Below are 8,350 nucleotides of genomic sequence, written 5' to 3' on the forward strand. Positions count from 1 at the left end.
GTAAAATGAGCTCGGTTTTAGAAAGATTGAGTTTGAGGAAGTGTATAGACGAGGGTATCACATGTGGATCAATAAACAAAGCAACTTAAAATTCTCAACTGAGAGCATTTAGGTGCATATAAAATTCGAACAGACTAGGATATATTCATGCTCTACAGATTATACATGTATAATAACACTTGTCCTTGAACAAAAGCAAACATTGTAAACCACACCGGGTCATAGCCCAGGACAATAGGTTAAAATTGTTAAGTATAAGTAGGCTTAAGTAACGTTTAGAATTTTTGGTTGGCCTGATCAGCTCGATTAGATAGATCCTTAGGGGACAGAGGTCTCAAGACCTTAAAAAGAGGAAAAAATACTTGCAAAAGGGGTCAAATTACCTAGTTTCTTGTGTCATTTGTCTAAGAGGAATTGTTTCATGTAGGTATTTGGGCTTTGTATGTAGGACGAAGTAGTTTGCAAATAGTATTGTTGTATGGGAAGTTCCATAATATGGGATAAAAAAGAGGTTGGAAAGAGACAGACTCTGGGGTCCAAAAAGGTAAAAAAAGTATCAAGTAAAGGATCTGAAAGGGAATGAGATGACAGGACCCAGAGCAGCCAAGAGAAGGATAATGAGGAGAAAAGGAGGGAGGAAAGCCAGGGTTCCATCCTCCTCCGCTTAAAGGTGTCAGAGTTACTGTATATACAATTAGGTCAGGAGTTGAAAGTAGTCATCCGTCATAATGAAACAATGCCGTCAGGTTCCAAGTTTTGTTGATACATCCAAAATTTGATGAAATTTACTGATGTTGGCTTGTGCTTTAGATTTGGAGACCAGTAGAGGTACTTTAAAGCCCCACTCCAAAACGTCCCCACTAAAACTTTGTATTTTGTTTTCAATATAGCATGGAAGGTTTAAACACTCCATCAGGTTTGTACTGTTGACACTGATTACAAAGGGGAGAGTTCTCCTCATTTCCTGTCAGGGCAGAAAGTGATGGACAATATCTCCTAAGGGTACACAGACAAAAACAAAGTGTCGAGAAGGATTCTGGTAATGTTTTTATTGCTGTCTGTGTCTTCTTGTGCCACTAATACCCACAAATTCAATGTCCACAAAGGGGTCACAGACTAATTTCTTGGGACAAGTTCTTTCTGACTATTACTCATCCAATCGAAAACTAAAATATAAGAACCTTTGGCCGGGAGTTTGGCTTTAAAATACCTATTACCGTATTTTTCGCACCATAAGACGCACCTGACCATAAGATGCACCTAGGTTTTGGAGGAGGAAACCAAGAAAAAAAATATTCTGACCCATACAGAAGACTGGCAAATAAAATGTACATTAGCCAGTGGACAGTATGTTAGCCAGTGGTATTCCTATATAAATAAAGATACACCAGTGTTTATGTGAGTATAATCTGATGAGGCAATACAGTGTAGATCTATAGCAGGATGTCTCCCATGTTCGTATGGATGTATAGGACAGTGCACACACCTCTGTCATAATACAAGCAACGTTATTGAACTAGTAAAAAAAAAAGTGAGAAACAGTGTAGTTAGCCGTGTCTCGTTCCATCTATCTAAGCACCTAGCACGATCTCCACATAAATACTCTGATAAAAATCCTCCCATAATGTACATACCACATATTTCAGCACTATACCACACACGCTGCTTCTCCATCTCATTGCTCATCCCATTCATTCTGGCAGTTGGCCCTGCCTCCCTCTGCTACCATTGGCTTGCAGCAGCCCGGGAGGAGGCGTTTCCAGAAACGTCATGAGTATGGCCGCGATTGGTGACAACGGACTCTCGCGTCAACCCCACATTGGGCTAGCAGCGCCGTGATTGGAGGCTATGCGGCATTGCCTTGGGCGGGCCGTCTTCTGGTTAGCTGGAGTGAGAGAGGGCGGCCCGAGTAGGTGGTATGTCCTGTGTGTGTGCCCGGAGCGAGCATCGGCGGCGACTCCTGCTCAATCTTCGCTCCATAAGACGCAGGGGCACTTTTCTCCATTTTTGGCGGGGGAAAAATTAGTCTTATGGAGCGAAAAATACGGTATATTATGTATCCTTGGTAATTACTAGCAAAATAAAAATGTCTCTTCTAATTTATATTCCTTATGAAATGCTTGTTATAAAATAAAACCAACCTTGAACTGTCATAGTATTGCTTAATTCAGTTTGTCATGAGACAGACAAGAGACGACGACACATACAGCTGGTCATAGAATGACCTGTTTCATATGTTTATGAACATGGCAGAGGCTTTTAGCATTAATGGCTCAAAGTAATAGCATGCCACAATATATAGCGATTGTCATACAAAAAGAAACTGTAGATTTGTAGAGCTGGAGTATAAAATTAAAACCATCCAAAAAGGGACACTGGTTGACTTGAGCTTAGCACTAGAATTGAATTGAATTAACTTTTATTCTTTTATTAGGGTGTGCTTTTAGGTTCTAAAATATAAGTGTAAGGCCGAGTACTCACGAGCAGACATGTCCGATGAAACCGGTCCACGGACCGTTTTCATCGGACATGTCTGCCCGGGGACTGCCCGGGGACTTCTGTTCGATGGCTGTACACACCATCGAACAGAGGTCCGCGCGTAAACAATACGCGGGGCGTGTCCGCGGTGTCACCGCGTTGATGACGCGGTGTCGCCGCGACAATGACGCGGCGACGTGAGCGGCCTGCCTTTAAAATGCTTCCACGCATGCGTCGAAGTCATTCGACGCATGCGAGGGATGGCGGGCGGCAGGACATGTACGGTAGGTCTGTACAGACGACCGTACATGTCCGGGCTGACAGGTTTCCAGCGGACTGTTTTAAAGCAAGTCCAGGAAACAGTTGTCCGCTGGAAACCTGTCCGATCCGCCCGAAAATGGTCCGCTCGGGCCTACACACGGCCAAACATGTCTGCTGAAACTGGTCCGCGGACCAGTTTCAGCAGACATGTTTGGTCGTGAGTACGGGGCCTAAGGAGCACATGTCATTTTACAGTATTTTCGATTAAATATGTCCATTCTTGAAGGTATAAAAGTAATTATCCCTAGGTGCCATGAAATGACTCTCCATGCAAAATAAAATACTATTCTTTTTTTTAGTAAATTATTTTAGAAAATACAAATTACTTTTAAAACAAAAAAAGCATATCTCAATGTAAATGAATGTCTACTTGCAAAGCTGTACATTTTGTGTATGGCATATACTATTCATTAGACAGTATGTACAACAAAAGTTCACACTGACACTTAAAAATCAATAAACCTTTTGAAAGCACAATCAGGAAACATTGTAAAACTAAACATAATTATCAACAAAAAAAATGAACGGAAATGCAAATAAATAATTAAACAAAAGTATTAATACTTATTAGGCTCAATTCTGTAATTCTGTTTATTTAATTGTATGATTATTTTCTCCTAAACGTGTTCCTTTTATAAGAAGAAATTTTCATAAATATTGCTTAGTACAGATTTGCTATTTGTCACAAAAAGGTTATTTAACCATTGAAAGCCAGATTTTCTCAAAAAAAAAAAGTAATTTTATCACTACTTCAAGCAGCACCATTTTTCGTGTATGCAGTAAGCACAAAACGAAATTAATAGTTATCACTATAGAAAATTTTAGCAACCCCCTGCTTTTTTACATTAAAATAATTATATTCCCCATGCTAAACTGTGCATTAACCTTTTTTTCCCCCAAGTACATCCTCAAACACTCACATTTTTATGTTAGAAAAAAACTCACACTCCTTTTCACTAAGTGTTTCTATCCCTAACTTCCGCCAGGGAGTGCGCACAGTAGTTACCATAGGAAGACCACATGGCCACAAGATTCAAGAATACTTGTTACATCACGCCAAGCATCATCATAAAAAAGAGTGCTCAAGACTGCCCATACTTAAGGAGTTGCAAAGTTGCTTTGGAGTACAGGCTTGCTCTACTTCCTAGAGTTGCCAATCAATTACCTTTTGGGGAGGAGTAGGAGAGTGTTGTTAATTGCTGTGCTTTGGAGAAGCTTGTGCATGTTGGGGCATAGAGTGTTGCAGCAACACTGGTAGTCCCTGGCAGGAGTACAATGGGTGCCTAGAGAACGGCTCCATAGGTCCATGCAAGGCAACATAGCCACACAAAAACCAGCAAGGTGAGGCACTGATTTTAGACAAGCTGTGTTGGAAAGAAAGGGGGGCCCTGCCTAAAGCTGTGTAAGGGTAATTTGGGATGGCTGCCCTGTTGGTGGCATAGGTGATAACAAATTTTCAGCACCATATAGAGCCGCAGGCTATGTATACCCACACATGGCAAAAAAAACATGGTAGAAATGGCCAGAAAAAACATGCAAAGACTGTTTTGCAGAAAATATTTCTGAAGGATGTCCAGGTACTGTTGAAGTAAACTAGAAGTTATTCATAGTGAACTAAAAATGGGTGAAATAATAAAAAAAGGCAAATCACAATCATGATCTAACCAAAGTCAATGTCACTAAGAACATATGGTTCTGACTGCTTATGATTTTTTTTTGTTCTGGATTCTTATTGTGGATTAATTCCCAGAATAGTTGGAAGCAATCCTTAATATCTCAACCACATACTTTATTGTCATACATGTGCTTAGGAAGCTGCATGGCACCCATAGCCTACTGGATATAGTTGTATCCAATATTCCTTATCTGGCCCAACTTTCAGTCAGACAAGCAGAGCTTGGAAGATTGTAACATCTGTGGTGCTGTCTCTTTATCCTACCTAAAGTGGTTTGGTCTATTAAAAGTTTGCTGGTAAAACAAAAAAAAAGATTAAACAGATCAAATATACATACATATACCGTATTTATCGGCGTATAACACGCACAGGCATATAACACGCACCCTAACTTTAAAGCCTCATACACACGATCAGTCCATCCGATGAGAATGGTCTGATGGATTGTTGTCATAGGTTAACCGATGAAGCTGACTGATGGTCCGTGCCTACACACCATCGGTTAAAAAAACGATCGTGTCAGAACGCGGTGACGTAAAACACAATGACGTGCTGAAAAAAACGAAGTCCAATGCTTCCAAGCATATGTCGACTTGATTCTGAGCATGCGTGGATTTTAAATTTAAAGCAAGTTGGCTTTTTTTTAACCGATGGTTAAATAACCTATGGGGCCCACACACAATCGGTTTTGACCGATGAAAACGGTCCATCAGACCGTTGACCTCTGGTTAACCTATCGTGTGTACGAGGCCACAAAACTTTCCACAGCCCCCTGTGTATAACACGCAGGCACAGTTTACCCTCTATTTTCAGGGTAAAAAAGTGAGTGTTATACGCCAATAAATACAGTGTATATATATAACAAATAAAATTGGCCCAAAACCATTAAAGGATTCAGGTACAAGTAATAGGACTTTTGTCATAATGTGCAAGTATGCACAACAGGCTTGTGCCTTTTGACACACCTACGTGGCAAATGGACCCCTCCAACATTGTGGCAGCCATGGTCTTTCTCACTGTTGCAGCTATTGACATCTTTCCTTGGACTTCCAGTGTCTTTGGTCATCTTTATTGGTCGGCCTGGGATGACATGACTCCTGCGCACGCACTTAGGAGCTTATTCATCCCAGCACTAAGGCATGCCAAGATTATAAGCTGAGTTGCACATGCGTGGCTCAGTAAGATTCTAATAAGATTGTCGTCGGGAAGAAAATTAGCTTTTGTTTGGGTTGACATACTAAAGGCAAATAAGCTGTTCACCTCCAAGGGAACATTCCCTTAGCTTACTGAATGTAATACAGATTAAAAAAATACCCAATCAGGTGCAAGAAATTTAAAAACATAAATATTTTTTCTTGCATGTGATTGGATGATGCAAGTCAGCAGAGCTTAACCTTGTTTACTAAGCTAAGGCAACATTTCCTTGTGAATGAAAAGCGACATAATATAACTATTCTGAAAATAAAAGCCTACCTGTTAGCAATTTTCCATCTAAACGATTAACTTTTTATTTTTGTGTTAGTATGTTGTATTCTGTTCTTCTCAATAAATGTTCAAATAACACCCACCCCCCTTTCTCTCTTTATATTTCTCTTCACAGAAACATTATCAGTAGGCAAAATACTTGAATAATAAATGTATAATAATTGACACCTACGAATGTATTCTGAGAATACGTTGGAACAAGTTCTTCTAATACATTTTCTTTAAGTAAATTATTCACATGGGGCTTATGAAGTAATTGTTACAACAAATATTAATTTATTTACTTAGAAGAAATGTATTACCAGAGCCATTCTCAATTTCTTCCCATTATACAGCACTTTACAATTGTAGAGAAAACAGAAGGTAAGGTCACAGAAAAAAGCAAAACTGTAAATGCAGCTTGTACCACCCTTCCTATATCGCTAACACATCCCTGAACCAAGCTTGCTCTAATCTTCCACATAACTATCTTTATGCCCTGTACACACACGATCGGTACATCCAATGAAAACGGTCTGATGGATTTTTTCATCAGATATCCGATGAAGCTGACTTTCATCAGTCGTGCCTACACACCATCGGTTAAAAAAACGATCGTGTCAGAAGGCGGTGACGTAAAACACAACGACGTGCTGAGAAAAAAGTTCAATGCTTCCAAGCATGCGTCGACTTGATTATGAGCATGCGTGGATTTTTAAAAGATGGACGTACCCACAGACGATTGTTTTTTTCTATCGGTTTTTTAACCATCAGATAATTTTAAAACAAGTTCCTAGTTTTTTCACCGATGGATAACAAACCAATGGGGCCCACACGTGATCGGTTCGTCTGATGAAAACTGTCCCAATGCTAGCACCGTCACATGTATTGAGTATTAAGCCCTTCGCAAGTTATGATTTCAGTAAATAATAACTTATGCAAGGTATTTTGAAATGGGAGTTACTGATGCGCTAACCACACCAGGTATAAATACACAATAACTAAAATTATAAATATACACAAGCAGCAGCCATAGCAAAAGAAGTGTTCACACATTAAAAACAGTTTGTTAAAGAGGGTGTGAAATGATCTGTTAATAAATAATATATAGCAAAGATTCCTGTGCAAATAAATACTGTTCCCGTGCAAATGCAAAATTACTAATAAATATTTCTTCAGTGCCAATAAGCAAATGCAAAATTAAGGTTAAAAATAAAACACAAAAAGTGCAGCAATAGGCCCGGATTCACAAAGCACTTACGCCGACGTATCTCGAGATACGCTGCGTAAGTGTAACTATGCGCCGTCGTATCTGTGCGCCGTGCCCACAGAACTAGATACGCCTGAAAATAGGCTTCATCCGACCGACATAACTTTCCTACACCGGCGTATCTTGGGCGCATATTTACGCTGGCCTCCTCATTGCAAATATGCAAATGAGGGAGATACGTCGATTCACGAACGTAGTTGCGCCTGACGCATAATATACGCGGTTTGCGTAAAGCTTACGTCCGGCGTATAGTTATTCCCCATCTATGAGGCGCAACTCATGCAAAGGTATGGACCAGGCAACAGCCGTCATATTTTACATCGTTTACGTAGTAGTACGTGAATAGGGCTGGGCGTAGGTTACGTTCACGTCGCAAGCAGTGATCCGTCGTATCTTCGTGAGTAGTTTTGACGTGATTCTGAGCATGCGCACTGGGATACGTCCACGGGACGGCGCATGCGCTTGGCCCATCATTTGCATGGGGTCACGCCTCATTAGCCTGACTCACGCCCACTACCTCCTACGATGGCTTACGCCGAGGAAGCCCAGCGTATCTTTACCAGCGAGTGGGAGCAAGTGCTTTGTGAATACTGTGCTCGCCGCTCTGCGTTATGTCGGCGTAGCGTATATTCGATACGCTACGCCAGTATAACTATGCGCCAAGGTATGTAAATCCCGGCCATAATGTGCAAAGTAAAAAGTGAATAAAAATTTAAAGTCAGAAAATAAAAAATAATTATTTCTGTGCAAAAAAACGTTCAGTTTCAAAACAGTCTTAAATGCAAACAAGCAAAAAACATTTCTATCATAAGAAAGTGAGTAAGCTACTGGCTTCCTGCCGAAGACAGGTGTAGTGAGGACTACTAAGCCCTTCAGTAGTGCTGAAAGAATGCCCCATAATAGAACCAGATTTACTCTCCTGCCTGTCATGTTGGCTGACATCGCTACATAAGGTGGCTATGATGTTCAGATGCTGCTGGAGGAACATACAGCAATTACTTTTGGTGGCTGCAGCCATATAGCAAGACCTTAGAATTACCTTTAGAAACCGCAAGGTGATTGTGCACTGGTGCCTTCTACCATTGTGGGTTTCTATGGAGCTAGGCATAGCTACTATGGCTAGCTAATGACTGTTTGCAAGT

Source organism: Rana temporaria, chromosome 10 (genome assembly GCF_905171775.1).
Source record: "Rana temporaria chromosome 10, aRanTem1.1, whole genome shotgun sequence".
NCBI lineage: Eukaryota > Metazoa > Chordata > Amphibia > Anura > Ranidae > Rana > Rana temporaria.